At 40.2% G+C, this 18,308-nt stretch overlaps 1 protein-coding gene across 1 annotated transcript in view; it reads left to right on the forward strand.

Moving 5' to 3' along the window:
• The first annotated feature begins 5,901 nt into the window (after positions 1-5,901).
• SCN9A (sodium voltage-gated channel alpha subunit 9) overlaps positions 5,902-18,308 on the forward strand; it is a 165,120-nt gene continuing 152,713 nt past the window's right edge. Inside the window, exon 1 of the mRNA XM_019971649.2 lies at positions 5,902-6,197. The gene's annotated coding sequence lies outside the window, so the exon portion shown is untranslated. The remainder of the gene's footprint in view (positions 6,198-18,308) is intronic.

An 18,308-nucleotide genomic window follows, 5' to 3' on the forward strand; every position in this document is an offset into this window, starting at 1 on the left:
ATAACCCAGATAAAAGTTCATGCCACTCAAGCAAAGAGAATGGGAATAGTAATGGAAATAAATAAATTTGAGACAATCTGGTATGAATACTCTCCCCCACAAAAGAAGTAAAGGAAGGAAGGAAAAGAAAGAAAAAAGAAGGAAAGAAACATCTCCTGGAAAGAAGTCTGCTCTCTGCTGCTTCTTTTCTCCTTTGCTTAGATAGAACAAACATGCTGGACATGTATGGAGGCGAGGTGCCTATGAGAAAGCTCTGTGTCTCCCTTTCAGTTTTGTTGTAAACTTAAAGCTTCTCTTAGAAAACTAAGTTAAACAAAAATAGAAGAAGAAAAAGAAAACAGTATAGATTACGTTTCCGTATGGAGAAGACTCTTGAGAGTCCCATGGACTGCAAAGAGATCAAACCAGTCCATTCTAAAGGAAATCAGCCCTGGGTGTTCTTTGGAAGGAATGATGCTAAAGCTGAAACTCCAGTACTTTGGCCACCTTACTCGAAGAGTTGACTCATTGGAAAAGACTCTGATGCTGGGAGGGATTGGGGGCAGGAGGAAAAGGGGACAACAGAGGATGAGATGGCTGGATGGTATTACCAACTCGATAGACTTGAGTTTGAGTGAACTCTGGGAGATGGTGATGTACAGGGAGGCCTGGCGTGCTGCAGTTCATGGGGTCGCAGAGAGGTGGACACGACTGAGTGACTGAACTGAACTGAACATTTGACTTATTTTGAACACCAGGTGGCAGTAGATATAACCTTTATCTAAAATGAATGCTTAAGGAGAGAACAGTTTGTATTTTGTGTATGCTCAAATTTTTTTCTACTATCTAGGGAGAAGGCAATGGCACCCCACTCCAGTACTCTTGCCTGGAAAATTCCATGGACGGAGGAGCATGGTAGGCTGCAGTCCATGGGGTCCCGAAGAGTCGGACACAACTGAGCATCTTCACTTTCACTTTTCACTTTCATGCACTGGAGAAGGAAATGGCAACCCACTCCAGTGTTCTTACCTGGAGAATCCCAGGGACGGGGGAGCCTGGTGAGCTCCCGTCTATGGGGTCTCACAGAGTTGGACACGACTGAAGTGACTTAGCAGCAGTAGCAGCAGCAGCAGGGCATACAACGGAGAGGGCAATGGCACCCCACTCCAGTACTCTTGCCTGAAGAATCCCATGGACGGAGGGGCCTGGTGGGCTGTAGTCCATGGAGTCACTGGGAGTCGGACATGACTGAGTGACTTCACTTTCACTTTTCACTTTCATGCATTGGAGAAGGAAATGGCAACCCACTCCAGTGTTCTTGCCTGGAGAATCTCAGGGACGGGGGAGCCTGGTGGGCTGCAGTCTATGGGGTTGCACGGAGTAGGACACGACTGAAGTGACGCAGCAGCAGCAGCAGGGCATACAAAGCACACATAAATGTGGAATATAATGTACTAATCTGTTAATTCCATCATCTATATCATTTCTGAGTCTGTTCCTGTTAATTTACTTTTCTGCCAGTTATGGTTCATATTTTCCTTCTTCTTTGCAAGTGTGGTAATTTTTTTAAAATGGATGCCAATCAGTGATAATTTTACGTTGTTAGGTCCTTCAGAAAGTGTTGAATTTTATTCTGGTTAGCGTTTTAGCAAGTTGAAACCAGTTGGATTCTTTCAAATCTTGCTTTTAAGCTTTGTTGGTGTAAATCTGGAGCAACTTTAAAACTAATTTAGCCCCACTACTAAGACAATAAATACTCTTCTAAGAATTCTACCAGTATCTCACATGTTACAAGGTCTTTACATGTTCACTGCAGGAATGCAAATTATTTCTAGCCCTGGTACAAAGGCCAAGACCATATCAAATTAGACCAGCAAACATTCTGAAGCTGATACATTTTAGGGAACTACTTTTCTCCTGCTGTTTCATTATGCATAATTTTATATGCATATGCATAAATAATCTTTATTACTCCAGATTATGTCTAAAATCTTCTTTGCATATTGTGTAGGTCTGTGCTCAGTTGCTAAGCTGTGTCAGACTCTTTGCCACCTCGTGGACTGTAGCCTGCCAGGCTCCTTTGTCTATAGGATTTTCCAGGCAAGAATACTGGAGTGGGTTGCCATTTCCTCCTCCAGGGTATATTCCCTACCCAGGAATTGAACATATATCTCCTGGTTGGCAGGTTTCCCCAGTGGTAAAGAATCTGCATGCAATGCAGGAAACGCTGGTTGGATTCCTGGGCCAGAAAGATCCCCTGGCCAAGGGCATGGCAATCCACTCCAGTATTCTTGCCTGGAGAATCCCATGGACAGAGAGAACCTGGTAGGCTACAGTCCATAGTGTCGCAAAGTCAGACACCACTGAAGTGAATAAGCATGCATGCACGCACTCCTGCTTGACAAATGTATTTTTTATCACTGAGCCACCTGGGAAGCCCTTGCATATTGCATCATGTTTCTAGACCTTTGTAATTTTACTTTGAAACTACTTTTGAATGCTACTTTTTAGCTATGTATACAGAAAGACTTGTAGCTGTAGGCTGCCATTTTCACAACATTGTAATTGTCTTATCTCAAATTAGAGTATTGTCATTAGCTGCTGCTGCTGCTAAGTTGCTTCAGTCGTGTCCGACTCTGTGCGACCCCATAGACGGCAGCCCACCAGGCTCCCCTGTCCCTGGGATTCTCCAGGCAAGAAAACTGGAGTGGATTGCCATTTCCTTCTCCAATGCATGACAGTGAAAAGTGAAAGTGAAGTCGCTCAGTCGTGTCCGACTCCTAGCAACCCCATGGACTGCAGCCTACCAGGCTCCTCCGTCCACAGGATTTGCCGGGCAAGAGTACTGGAGTGGGGTGCCATCGCCTTCTCCATTGTCATTAGCACATTCTAGTAAAGAAATATATTTCTAATCCTATTTAATGAGAAAAAGCAAAGTCTGCCAGTACTACATTGCTTAGTTTATTGTCTCACATTGCTGCCTATTTCTTCTCCAGAAACGTCTATAGTTTTGAAAATTGGAGTGGCAATTGTGAAAAAAACAAATGTGTAGATTTCCACGTTGTGTGTGTGTGATAATTTGCTTCAGTCATGTCCGACTCTTTGCAACCCTATGGACTGTAGCCTGCCAGGCTCCTCTGTCCATGGGGATTCCCCAAGCAAGAATACTGGAGTGGGTTGCCATGCCCTCCTCCAGGGGATCTTCCCAACCCAGTGACTGAACCCATTTCTCCTGTGGTAGATCCTTTACCGCTGAACCACCCAGGCAGCCCAAAGTAAAACAATTCTTTTCTTTTGCTTTGGTTTTGAATAATAATATTAGTAATTTCAAAATACAAACATCTCTACTTTTTTCTACCCAAATTATAGAAGATCAATTGTGAATAGTTCAAGAATTAATTGGTTGTTGGCTGGTTCAACCAGGTTCTTCTCTGCCTCCTGTAATTCAAGACTACCTTTTAAACTTTTCAATGGCATTATCTAGTTATATCTATATATAACACCATCACTGGGTACTTGGTGAATTCTTAGGCGCATTTAATGTAATACTGAATAGGAGACTCAGATGATCTTTTTTCTGAATTTAGACAGAGACAAAAATATAATAAATAATCCCAGCACTGCCAGAAGAGCAATAAAAACACAAGCAGCATGGACTAAAGGCAGAGATTACAAAAAGCTTGTGAGACTGAAAATGGTACATGAACTAAATAGATGGATGGTAACTAAATAGTTGGGAGATGAAACAGAATTAGAAAAAGAATGAATAATACACACCATACTTTGCAAATAAATTCACAGGCAAAATCTCACCAGGGACCCCTCATACAAATCAAGGAAGTTTTACTTTTTAAGACCCCCAGTGAGAACATAGGTATAGTGAAGGGACTCCTACAGTGGCAAAGCGTGGTATATACTCATTGTCAAAGCATGGTGTATATTATTTTCTTAGTGGCAGGGGAAGGGGGATACTAAATCCCTTTCCTACCACACAGGTGGGGAGAAAGTTTTTTTGCCATGAAGAAAAACAGCTACACTTCATCAAACCAGTGGATCACCCAGCCTAGTACCTCATCACTATCCCAAGAGATGTTTTCTGGACAGTGTTATCTGACATTAACCACCAAAAGTGACTCTAATTTCCTATATGGTGCCATCATTTATCAGTTCATCTTGTCCCTGTCTTGATTTTACATCACCTCTAGGAAATACAAATCTAATAAACACATTCTATACTTTATAGCATGGTACTTTGATTTGTTCTTGATTGCTTCTTTAAGGCTTTGAGTGTTACAGAATTTGATCAAAATTCCTCTTAATCATATTAATAAATTTAATCATCTCATAGGCATTGATCATTATTTCTTTGTCTTAATCAGCTAGAGTCTTTATGTTGTAATTTACATCTTCTTGAGGAAAAAAAATAACATGAGGTTGAAAGTTTCTGGGTTCTAATTATTCTGAATATCATATGGATTATTCCCTAATGAAACCCAGATTAGGTGTCAGGGAACTATAGAGAAATGGTTGGTTGAGCTAATTTTACATATCAGTGCATCAGACAATTTAGTTGAAGGGGGACTTCAAGGTGATAAGAAAAGACAGTGACTTTACCGCATCTAGTCAAAAAGGCTGTCACTCCTACCACAGTTAATTCTTTTTCCTCTATCTGCAAATAATGAAGGAAGAGAAAGTGACTTGGTCACGAAGTGGCATTGAGAGTTAGCCCCAAGTGACCGAGTGTACTCTTCAGCTGAGAGCCTCAGAAACTTGACAGCTAAGGTCCAAAGGGCAAATCTCAGAAGCTCAGTAAGCCGCCCAGAAAAGTTAATCCTGGGGCTTGAAATTCTGTGTGTTTACCACTAGGTTATCATCTCCATATTAGAAGGTATGGAAGTAAATTACACTAAAGCTGCAAACGCCCATCATTCATATTTATATAGCAAGGTGATCTATCTCTTTTTTAAGGCCGGGATCCACTTTGCCACAACGTCATAAATCCTTCCATTTTCCTCCTTGGTGGAAATTTCCCGTTTCTCTTTGAGAAAGATAATTCGATTTTGTTTGCATCATTCTTCCTCCCAACAGGCTGTTGTAGAAAACGCGCGCGCACACACATGCAACCGCACACAATGATTTATAAAGATTTCTTTTCACAATCGCTCCTATCCAGCTCCGAAAGTCAGAACCTATATGACTGATGGCCTATCCAGATGAGCGGGTCCCAGGTGGGGGAAAGGCAACCTCTGCGTCAAGTCTCCCTCTCCACCCAGGGAGACCTGGGCTCCTCACTCCACCTTTGAAAGGAAATGCATTCTTTGCTTGCCTGGAAGTCTCGGTAGCCTGATCGATCTATCATAAAAAAGGAAAGAAAAATCGCAGCCTCGAAACAGGTCTTGCGCGCCACCATCCCCCCCCAACAGACACCGTGGGGAAACTCCCAGGGAGGGAACGGATTCCCAGTATTGAATCCCCGGAGCTCAGGGCCCAGGAGGGACTGGCGGGGTCACTGCCATCGGTCCCCACCTCCTCTGCCCGTGGTTCTTTCTCTCGCTCCGCGTCAAGTGGCTTCTCGGAAACGTTAGCCGATTCAGCAAAGCAGGAAGAGTGGAAAGGGTGATGGGGGCGGAGTGAAATAAGGGAAGGACTCTTCTGGCAGCTGGAGGAACACACACACACACACACACGCACATTCTCACACTAACGCCCCATCCAATGGGGTAGGTGAGGGTGCGCAGTCGTGCGATCCCCTCCTCTGCTCTCTTCTGGAGCACAATGGAGAGCCTGTGGCATCTCCAACCCGGAGGTCGGGGCTAGGTCCCCGCCCAGCGCCCCCAGCAGGAGTGGAGGGCTGCGCGGAGCTAGGGTGGGGCAAGGGCGGGGAGCGAGGAGGGGCCGGAGAGCCGGGGCGGGGCCGCCGCCTTTCTGGGCGCGCCCGGGAAGGAGGGGCGCAGTGGCCCGGCTGGCCCTCGCCCGCGTTCACCAGGCGAGTGTCTGGTTTCCAATTCCGCGGGCTCCGGAATTGGGGTTGGGCTAGCTTGGGTGCCAGCGGCGGGTAGTGGCAGGCGCCGGCCGAGCAACAGGAGCTCAGAGAAAGAGGCAGCGGCAGCAGTGGACAGGACGCCGGAGGAGAGGAAGGGTCCCTGAAGCCCGCGCCCTCCCCGGGGCCAGACTCTGCGGGCACACTGGGTGGGCATGATCGGCGAACACGGTGGCAAGTAAGTGCCTTTTCTCTTGCTCCTCTGGTGTGGCGGGGACGGAGGCCGCCAGTCAGTCTCTCGCCAGTGCTCTGCTCAACCGCCACACCCACCTGTGTCCGTTTTCGCGTCTCTCGGGTTTTGGCCACCTGGAAGTAGAGAGGGGAGAAGTTAGGCGAGGAGGTGCCAGCGACTGGACAAAGGGGAGCTGGAAAGGCAGCTGTTTCCCTTGCAAGGTCGGTGTTTTGCCAGTTTTGACGGTGTGGGTATGCTGCCAGATCCTGAAAATGTGGCTGTACCGAATGGCTACTGTTATTTCTTTTCTGTCTACGGTAGCTGAGTCGTCGGATGGGTTTCGGTTTCAGGGTTAGGTCGTATTCTTTAGGAGCAAAAAACATGTGTTCTGTATCCCATTTGCAAAGGTGAGCGTGCAGAACCCGCAGAGCTGACACTACCTGTAGGGTGGCAAGGATGCGCCGCACCCCTTCTGAGCACACAAACAGAGATGATTGACGGGAGGCTTAGCCTTATTTCTCGGCCCAGTTTATTTTCTTTTCAAACGAATGTGCATTTTGTTAGTGAAATTCAGATGGATTTCAGAATCATTTTAACTTTTTATCGACTTCAGCTGAAACCAGCATTTAGTTTTTAGAAGAAAATAGTTGTTTTCGTTACTTCTTTTAAATACAAAAGCTTAAAACGAGATTAACAAACTAGAAACTTCAGTGCCAACTTTGGTGATTATAGCAAAGATTTCTCATTATTGTAGTGTTTATATCAGCAGCGTTTGAAATAATTTATTTTAGTGTTTTTTTTTATTATTACAGTAGCAGCGTTCGAAGTAATTTATATCTGCTCTGAAGGTAAGAGCAATTTTTATGTGAGAGAAGCTTAAGGGAAAGTTTTAAACAGCTCACTTCAATAAGATAAATACCAGATCAACATAGGCTTTTAAAAGGATGATGGATTTTCATCTGTTGTTGTGAAGTCAGTGTTAAAAGGTTCAAGTTTTTTCAGAGACACAATTAATGTTCTTGTCTATTTCTCCTGATTCTACATGGGCAGGAGAAAGGTACTGTCCTTTCTTTCTTTCTCTTGGTGATTTAAAATATATGTTCATGATTTTTGCTTTAATATCAATAAGATTTATCTCTATATAATCTGCAAACCAAGTCCAATTATTCAATAGCCCATTTTATTGAAGTCTTCAAATTATTTTCCATCATTTAAAAAATATAAACTAGAATTCACTTTTTTAAGAAACTAAGTTGTTAATCTTTATTTATTTAATCTTTGTTTAACATTTTAACAAATGTTGTTAATTATTGGAAAGCTTGTCTTATTTGAGCTCTATATATGGGATAATCATGATTCCTAGAACAGCTTATTCACAATAAAATGCTCGACAAAATATGGCATATGATATAATGAAGGATGTGCCCTGTATTAAGCAACTGACAATAGCTTAAGATAAGTTTTGTATTTTGTAGATGTTTTAAGTACCTGTCTATTTAGAGGTCCCCTTTTGAAGGTGAACCATTGTGAAATGGAGGGACATGGTGACATATTCTTATAGAAGCCAGGGCTATGGTGTGCCATGATTCCTGTGGTACAGGTTAGGGCTTCCAGGGCACCTGATGCTTCTATGGAAGAAAGATGAGTCAGGTTTGTCTCTCTGCCAAGAGCATCCTCCTGCCTCTGTGTCTCCTAGGACCAGGAGCTAATCATGGGAGCCCTCCTGTGGCAGTGCTTCTGTGTTTTTGCTACCTGTTGCTGAGGAGACTTTTGGCAGCAAAGAAAAAGTAAGAAATTCAGAGGTGGAATCTGTGGGATCCTATTCACCCTATTTAATGTGACGGACCAACTTTCTCTGTGGCAAGGAAAAAAATAGAATCTTGTGTGTTTCATGAATAATAAAAATATTTATCTAATATCTATGCCTATTAGATATGTGAAAGAGTGTGAAGTACTGGGAAGAATTATATGCTATTTTTTCTAACCTTGTAAAGGAACTTAAAGTTTAGAGCTATGAATGAGTCATTCTGAATGTCATACTGGTAACAATTTATGATTTTCCCTAAAACTCTCTCAGGTCCTTTTCCCCAGTCTTTGTCATCTGAATTAATGGTTCCACCTTTCACCAAGTATTTACTGCCTTCTCTCCCTCCTCATAGCATTTCATCCCTAACCAGTCCATATTTCGATCTCTCAATCCTGTCTCCCAAATGCATCTCTATTCAATTATACTTCTCTGCTGTACCTCTTCCACTCTGTTTTCTTTATCTACCCTGCCACCAGATTCGTGGCATCATTATAATTTTAATGGATTCATGCTGCAGCCTTGATGCAGCCTCTCTGCTTCCATAGTTTGCTCCCTTGTAATTACCTCTCCAAGAAAGCAACACCATTGTGTCTCCCCTTAAGAACATTCAGTGGGTCATAACTACATAGAAAAAAGGAATAAGTGCAGAAACACAAAAACGGATTATCAACACATTCCTTCTGTTAGCATCCAGCTCACTGTCTAATCTGGCCCTCCGCTACAGCCTCTCTGAGCGCATCGCCCACTCATTTATATGCTCCAGCCACCCTGGTCTTTTAGTACCTGAAACACAAGAAGCAGTTTCACTCCCTAAGGCCTTTTCAAATGTTCCCAGTGCCTGGACTGTTCCTTCCTCTATTTAAATGCCTCTCTTGTTTGCAGACTTAAAACCTCAGCTCAAAGGTCTCTCCTTCACAGAGATCATTCTTGATCTCCTTGTCAAAAGTAGACTGTTACACATTTGTTTCTGTCTTGGTACCTTGTCTGTTTCCCCCATAATGATTATTACAGCATGCAGGTATTTTGTAGATCTGTATATTTTGTGGTTTTGTGTACTGGATGCTCCAAACAAACAGACACCATGTCTTTCTTGCTGACCCTGCTTCCAGAGTCGTACCTGCAGTGGGGAAGTAGGGGGTTCCTAGATATTTATGAACAAAGATAAGACTTATTTCACCATAGAGTGCACTAACCCTGTAAACTTAAGCATTTGAGGATTCCAATTCTTTCTTTGTTGAGCATCTGGTAAGTTTACAATGCAGAACTATGATTCTGAAGAGGTAAAATTTAAATATCTTGAGATCTCTCAGCAGTATAGGCTTTAAGGTATTCAAAGGGAAGTAGATTATAACACACTCTAAAAAGGCAGTAACCACAACTGGATTAAAATGTATTTTAAAGAAACATTGGAGTGCATAATCCAATGACTTTATGACTTTAGTGCAAGTGACTCATAATATACAATGATGACCTTATTAGGTTTAAACCTACATCTTTCACCAGGATTTGAGGGTCGCTTTGTAATCACTAAATTTAAAATCTTGTTTCATAATAAATGAGAACATTGGGCTCAGTGGATGGAAGTATAATCAAATGAAGTGGAGGTCATGGATTGGTGCCCACATGATCCAAATTTGTGTTTACTCCAGACTCAAGGGGCAAATTATCTCACAAATCCAAAATATTCAGTAGGAAAACTCAGAGAGACACTGTGGGCTAACCCAGGAAGATCCATCACTATTTTGGGGATAGGAGACAGGGCTTCAGAAATGCTTGTTGGTTAATGATAGCATTGTATTTATACTGCAGTTTATGCACACACACACACACACACACACACGCTTGTGTATGCCCACACTTTGTGTGGCAATAAGCCCCCTCTTTTTTTGAGCCTATACTTAATGATATTAAATGAAAAATAAGTTTTTATAGTAACATTTGGTTGAAAATGTAGCTTTCAATTAAGCACTTGGCTTTAATTAGTGATATTTTTTTGTCTTGCAAGTGACCAAACATTTGTTTGTTTGTTTTTGGTAAAGAATTGGGCAGTCGTGTTTCTTCTTGAAGGACTGCACTACTTCATGAATTGTCACTAGGGATTTTGTTAAATTTGCCCTTATAGTGGTACAGTGGGGTTGTTGTAATGTATTGGAGTGCATCTGTGTACTCATTGAAGTTAGGCTTCCATTTTACATATCCTCCATTAACTAATTCATTCCCACATATAGTTATTAGGCTTCCTTCTTTGGAACTGTGTAGGATTAGGTTACTATTTAGTATGGCAAGGTCATAATGAAATGGATATCCTAAGACTGTATGAAAATGATTTGCTTACGAGAATTTATAAGAGCACATTCAAAAAAGGTGGGTAGATTACTTTTGTGGAATATGAGAGAACAGTTGATGCCTTGCCATCCTGCAGAATGAAATTTCTTCATCAAAGGTTTAATTTGCTTTTCCTTCTCTGTGTAGCTAGCAGCCAGTGGCTTTAGGCAACAGGGAAAACATAAGCCTTGGGCACCTAAAAGTAGAATGAAGTTTGGAGGAATGAAACCCTTGAGTGGTGAGGGAAAATGCCAGACCATGAAAGAGGGGAAGGAGGAGGGAATGTCTCAAGGAGTGCCAATAAACATCATCTGCCACAAACAAATTTGAGTAAATATTATATGGAGAACTGAATTATTCTCTAACTTTTTAGTCTCACTGAGAAAGTCATTCTCTTTTCATTTCTCTTTAAAATAACTGTGTTTTAAGTGAAAAGACATTCTGTCGTTGTGGCTTTTTAATATAGGAAATAGCTTTGGATTTTTAGAATAATATAACCTGGAGCTAAAAGCCATATATTACTGTTAAATTATACCATTACTTTAATTGTAATTTCATGGCTATTCGTTTTATAATTTCCTTTTGTTGTGTCAGGTGTTTGAGAGACTGCCATTATTGATCACAACTTTCTTTAAAATGTCTCTTTGGATTTTTTACAAAGCTGTCTGAATCATTTATCAACATCTGATAAAATTTTAATTGCACCTACGATTGTTCACTTAGAAATTGTTCACTCTTAAAGAGAGTGAGTACATTTACATTATCATTAACTTACCATCCCTCCCCTGAAATGAATGTCTTTTTCTTTCCCTTTCTCTCTTACATCTCATCTTCTAAACAGTAATACAAATTTCGCTCCACTGTTCGGTCAAAGTATTTATACAAATAATTGGAAAATTGAGCCTCTAAAGAAGAATTAATAAGATTAGATAGATGTATTAAAATACAAAGACATTTCTATACAGGTGGTTAATGAAATCTTCTTTGTGTTATATGCCAAACCAAACTTCTTGTGTCACCTGATTTTTTTTTTAAATTGGGGCAATTTCACGATATGTAGTGTCTGCCAACTGTATCAGTCATTCAATGTAATTAAAAATGTTAACTTCTTCAGGGCCTGTGATTTACAAGTTCAAAAAAGAAGCAAATAGAAGTAAATCGGAGAAGGCAATGGCACCCCACTCCAGTACTCTTGCCTGGAGAATCCCATGGATGGAGGAGCCTGGTAGGTTGCAGTCCATGGGGTCGCTAAAAGTCGGATATGACTGAGCGACTTCACTTTCACTTTTCACTTTCATGCATTGGAGAAGGAAATGGCAACCCACTCCAGTGTTCTTGCCTGGAGAATCCCAGGGACAGGGAAGCCTGGTGGGCTGCCGTCTATGGGGTCGCACAGAGTTGGACACAATTGAAGCGACTTAGCAGTAGCAACAGTAGAAGTAAATAGTACATATTCATATTGATACATAAAAATATAACGTGGGAAAATAAGAGAAATGTTGTTTGATAATAAAATATCTCCTTATGTATGACTTAAATTCCACTGAATGTTCATTCTTTCAAGTCCAATGGAACTGCTTCCTTTAGGGCTTTTTTTTTTTTAATTTTTAAAAATTTTTTTTTTAAATTTTATTTTTAAACTTTACATAATTGTATTAGTTTTGCCAAATATCAAAATGAATCCACCACAGGTATACATGTGTTCCCCATCCTGAACCCTCCTCCCTCCTCCCTCCCCATACCATCCCACTGGGTCGTCCCAGTGCACTAGCCCCAAGCATCCAGTATCGTGCATCGAACCTGGACTGGCATCTCATTTCATACATGATATTTTACATGTTTCAATGCCATTCTCCCAAATCTTCCCACCCTCTCCCTCTCCCATAGAGTCCATAAGACTGTTCTTTGAGTAAGGATAATTTGCTAACTATACATATGTTTTAAATGGAATAAGTAAAATATTTTATTGGTAAATTATGATTTTGCTTTCTCTGGGTGATGGTATAGAGTTAATATTGCTTACAGGTAAATTTTATGGGCCCAATATTTATAGGTAATCCTTTCATGGAACAAATTTTACAAAGTTGAAATGACCTCCCTCCTCCAATGTAATACATATATTCTTGTTATCCTGGAAAAATTAGGGTAATTCAAGTAGGGAGAAAAGAAATGTCATCATCAGGGGTCAACTGGAAACATTTCAGTTCAGTTCAGTCGCTCAGTCATGTCCTACTCTTTGCGATCCCATGGACTGCAGCATGCCAGGCCTCCTTGTCCATCACCAACTCCCGGAGTTTACTCAAATTCATGTCCATTGAGTCAGTGATGCCATCCAACCATCTCATCCTCTATAGTCCCCTTCTCCTCCTGCCTTCAGTCTTTCCCAGCATCAGAGTCTTTTCCAGTGAGTCAGTTCTTCACATCAGGTGGCCAAAGTATTGGAGTTTCAGCTTCAGCATCAGTCCTTCCAATGAATATTCAGCTTCTTAGAATCCTGTGAGATCATCTGACAGACTTTCAGGAATGAATGCTTGTGGAATAATGGCTATGCAAAGAATTTCTTTTGAAAATTCATATTGTCTCTCCTGTAATTCAGAATCTTTGTAAAATACTCTATAATGAGTTGAAAACACAGAGGAATAAATTTGTATTTACATTAGTGTAGTGAAAGAATTGTTTTCTAGATATTTCCTTTGCGGAACATATGATCTTAGTCAAATGCTGAAAAGTGAAAGTGTTAGTCTCTCAGTCATGTCCAACTCTTTGCAACCCCATGGACTATAGCCCACCAAGCTCCTCTGTCCATGGGATTCTCCTGTCAAGAATACTGGAGTGGGTAGCCATTCCCTTCTCCTGGGGATCTTCTTGACCCAGGGTTCAAACCCAGGTCTCCAGCATTGCAGGCAGATTCTTCACTGTCTGAGCCACCAGGTAAGCCCTAGTCAAATGTTTTCGCTTCTCAGATCAAATTTGTTATAAAATTGGTAGTGTCTATTTCTCAGGGTGGCTGTACAAATTAGGTTAAACTATATATATTATCAACAGGCATTTTAGTGTCTCACATTTTAGGGAGGTGTTCAGTAATGTTGGCTAGACATTTGGTAACAGTATATTATAGTCAAAATTTACCCATTATATTTTGAATACAAATGGTGCAACATCTAAAGTTTAATCCTGTTTCAGTGAATACTAACAATACACTTTATCCTGACTTTTTCATGATAGTATAGTTATACATCTCAAACACAGGACCACTGCATTTATAACACTTGCCAGTAAAGTTTTCAGCTATAAGCTATTTCACATAGTTTATATGAAGTATGTAAGAACTTCTCAGTAGGAATACATGAGAGGCATTCAAAGATCAAGAATTTAACCATCCAGTTACACTTTATTTATGACTTTCAACCTGATCCATCAGAATTCTGCATTAATAGAGAGCAGGTCTGTGGAGGTGACCTGTTAGATGTCCTATTAGTGACCTTACAACAAATACTATCTACTTTGATAGGAATTTTTAAAAAAGCATACATGAAATTTCTCACTTACGTATGAATTCAGACTTACTCTACTAATTCAATCATCAGGAGTATAACTTTGCATTTATAAATCAGTGAATAAAATGTGTGGACTTGAGGGAAATACTTGCCAGTTACATCCATTCTCTTACTTTATTCCGCTAGTGATACATGAACAAAAATCCACATCTTGTAAAGCAAATCATCAAATTAAGAATGATAATTAGTTTTTTAGTTATTTTCTTTAGGCAATCATAAATTTTGCTCAGATACATAGAATAATAAGAGGTGGGCTAGAGCAGTATCATGAAGACATAAAATAAGCATATAATGGATACATTACCATAAGGGAAAATATAGATAGCACAATTTACATCTTGTTAAAATTACTGACTGCTCCTTGGAAGAAAAGCTAAGACAAACCTAGACAGCATATTAAAAAGTAGAGAAATCACTTTGCAGACAAAAGTCAGTATAGTCAAAGTGATGGTTTTTACAGTAGTTATGTACAGATGTGAGAGTTGGACCATAAAGAAGGCTGAGCGCCGAAGAACTGATGCTTTCAAACTGTGGTGCTGAAGACTCTTGAGAGTCCCTTGGATAACGAGGAGATCAGTCAGTCTGAAAGAAAATCCACCCTGCATATTCATTGGAAAGACTGATGCTGAAGCTGAAGCTCCAATACTTTGGCCACCTAATGGAAAGAGCCAACTCACTGGAAAAGACCCCGATGCTGGGAAAGATTGAGGGCAAGAGGAGATGGGGATGGCAGAGAATGAGATGATTAGATAACATCACTGACTCAATAGACATGATTTCAGCAAACTCCGGGAGATAGTGAAGGACAGGGAAGCCTGGTGTGCTGCAGTTCATAGGGCTGCAAAGAATTGGACAGGACTTAGTGGCTGAACAACAGCAATATTACTGATAATAACATTAATTTAACAGCTTTATGTGTGAGGGTATCCTTTTACACTGAGCAGTACATTAAGGGATTTGCTAATGCTCTTTTTAAATCCCCACGATTACCCTCTGAGGTGAGAAAACACTAAGGCTCAGAAGTTAGCTAACCTTCCCAGAGACTCACTATGATTATGAAACTTGAGTAACATATATATTCCTTTTAATGAAAGCAAAATCTTATTTATCCCAAGATTAAGCTTACAAATATCCCACAGAGATATACCTGATTACTGTGTATTCTACAAACGCTTTTTTATAAGGGAGCTGAAATAATCTACATTTGCAATTAAACATACCAAACAGTGTAATTATAATATTAGAGAATAAGAAGAAGAAAGGTTGAAGCTTATTTAAATGTTCATCTTGAATATTGATCTTGGGGAGTGCATTTGTATTAAACTGAAATTGAGATGTAGGTAGGAGTTTGAAGACATTATATTATTATGAAATGCATCTATACATTTGAAGTGTTTCTGAGGTTGTTTTAGACATTGAGTAGCTTTGCTTTCTTGATCTAGGGGTATCACTATATTATTCTGACTTGCTGCTGCTAAGTCACATCAGTCGTGTCCGACTCTGTGCGACCCCATAGACGGCAGCCCACCAGGCTCCCCCGTCCCTGGGATTCTCCAGGCAAGAACACTGGAGTGGGTTGCCATTTCCTTCTCCAATGCATGAAAGTGAAAAGTGAAAGTAAAGTCGCTCAGTCATGTCCGACTCTTAGCGACCCCATGGACTGCAGCCCATCAGGCTCCTCCGTCCATAGAATTTTCCAGGCAAGAGTACTGGAGTGGGGTGCCATTGCCTTCTCCGATTCTGACTTGACTTGGCCATAATTAGAATATTTTGCATATTATGAGTTTCTCGTACTCATACTCAAGGAAAGGAGACTTTTCCAAGGTGGGCAAAAGTTGAAAGAAGGGTGATAGTGTCATTGAAAAGGGTATGTGTGTGAAATGTCTGGGGCAGATTTAGTCAGCTATGAGCTATGAAATGGAGTAGAAATGGGGAGTGGAGTATATCTATGAGATCCTGGGTGTTAGAGGGTGGAGGAGAGATTGCCAAGTGATCTTGTGCAGGGTAAGAAAAGAAGAAGCCAGTATTCATCTAAAGTGTTTTTATGTTCTAAAGCTTAGTATTTATTGTCACACAATCAATTATTTATGTCAATTACAGTGATTCTTTAACATCAGTGCTGCTGCTGCTAAGTCGCTTCAGTCATGTCTGACTCTGTGCGACCCCATAGATGGCAGCCCATCAGGCTCCACCATCCCTGGGATTCTCTAGGCAAGAACACATCAGTAATTCAGGGTTAAATAAGGGTTTTAAAACATTTGGGGAAAAATAATTTATTTTATGTGACACATAATTTTCTAAGACAGATGATTTTCTATCAGTATCTGTTATCTACTTAGATACTGTCCTTTGGGTGGTATATAAAAAAAACGAGAAAATGGACCCCTGAGTTCTATGATATATCTCAGTCTGTTCTAGTGATTATGCCTTGTCAGCTTATCCACTAGACTGTTAAAGTTTTAATAGCAGAGACCATAACTTGTTCATATTGGCATTTCTGCATGGTGCCATATACACAGTCATTCTTAATACATATCTCATCAATAAAAACAGATTTCATCAATACTTATTACACAACCATGTCCTTGACTTTAATTAAAAATAGCTTTTTCATTGAAATGGAACAATTTCTAAGAATATAGGAGGAAGTTAAGAATTTAATAATTTATACTTCTCTCATGTAGCTTTTTACCATCACAAGGTAAATTCACGTTTTTTATTTCTTACTTAGGGAAGGGACAGCATTCCTGCTTTTTTTCTTATTTTCTGCTCCAGTATGGGTTCATCAGTTGTAGATGACAATATTTAGCCTTCTTTGCCTTGAAGAGCTGAAATATTTTGACATGTATGCAAGTTGATGCTTTAAAAAGGCTGAAGCCCAAATCCTTTTCTAAAAGTGAAGGATTTCTGTTGAAGGATTCACATAAGAGATGAATCAGTAACCAGATAGTAAAAATAAAAAGTTCAAAGTAAAATTTTCAACTGACTTGTGTGGAGGTGATGATCAATCATTCAGCCCTATCTGGCTGGCCTCCAGAATGTGTAGGTTAGGTGTTCGTATCCAAGGTGGTATCAGTGCCCTTGAGGTTTGTGGGGAGGGAAGACCTGGCAGAGGTCCCAAGGGCAGTGGTAAAGGGATGCAGAGTTGCCCCAGGTCCATTCCTGGAACTCTCAGCCTCACTATTCTCAGCATTTGTACATTTTCTTAAATTTAATGGTATTTCCTTCTTTCCTTCCCTCTTCCTTTGTTCACTCGCTTCAGCAACTATCTGTTGAGTAGGTATTCAGGGTACTACCATAGACACTGTACACGCAGCATTGAACAAAACATGGCAGTTTCCTGCTAGTTTTGAGACTGATAATGAATAAGTAAACAAATGGTTATCACTTCCTGACCTTACACTGTATACTGTGAGAAGAAAATAAAAAAAGCAGGACAGAACCCATATAGGAAAGTAGGCATTGTTTATTAAGGGTGGCTTTTGTCTTTTAGGGGTGGGTGCTATTTGAGCAGAGACCTGAAAGAGATAAGGAAGTGTGGAAGCCAGCTAAGTGACAGGAAATTTATTCCAGTCACAAGAAGCAGTGATCTCCATAGCCCTAAGGTTTATCTGATGTGTTTACTGAACAGCAAGGAAATCAGTGTGACTGAAGTACAGAGAGCGGAGTTGAAAGTGGTAGAAGAAGGCCTTTTCTTAATTTGGAAAAGATTACTAAGTCTGCCTGGAGGCCTCTGTGATAAACCAACATTACAGTGGGACCAACGTCATAGCAAGGGACAAACTTTGGGAGGGGTGAAGTGTGCATGTTTTAAAAACTGGATCCCATTCTTAACGTGAGTACCACACAACCCAAATTAATGATTGAGAAACTCTTAATTTCCTTACAAATTTATCTTTTAGTCATTTTTTTGATGATTTATATGAAAAGGTCATATTATTTTACCAACTGCAATAGATTAGATTCTTGGTAGCCATTTGAAGAAAGAGGTAACATAGAGTTTACAGTTGAGAGTATCTAAATATTTAAATTCTGAAAATTAATATGTGGTGAAAGTACAGTAAGAGTTTGTATATTTTGATTACTTTTTATATCATGCAAATTATTTCTCATGAAATAATGATATTGCATATATGTAATTGAGTCCTGTAACTTCTTGGCCTTTTTGCTAAGATCAAGTTTATAAAGGAGTCCTGCCTGGCAAAATAGATAGCAGGAAAGCACATCTGAATCCCATCAACTTAGACCCAATGCTAACTGCTGTGCCTTTGGTATCTCCTGACTCTCTTCTTTACAGTTGTCAGCAAATTTTTGCGAATTAAAAAATAAAAAAATTTTTGTGGTAAAATATACATAGCATAAAATTTACCATTTTAACCATTGTTAAGTGTTTAATTCAGGAGCATTAAGTACATTCACACTGTTTGC

This window comes from Bos indicus, chromosome 2 (genome assembly GCF_029378745.1).
Source record: "Bos indicus isolate NIAB-ARS_2022 breed Sahiwal x Tharparkar chromosome 2, NIAB-ARS_B.indTharparkar_mat_pri_1.0, whole genome shotgun sequence".
In the NCBI taxonomy this organism is placed as follows: domain Eukaryota; kingdom Metazoa; phylum Chordata; class Mammalia; order Artiodactyla; family Bovidae; genus Bos; species Bos indicus.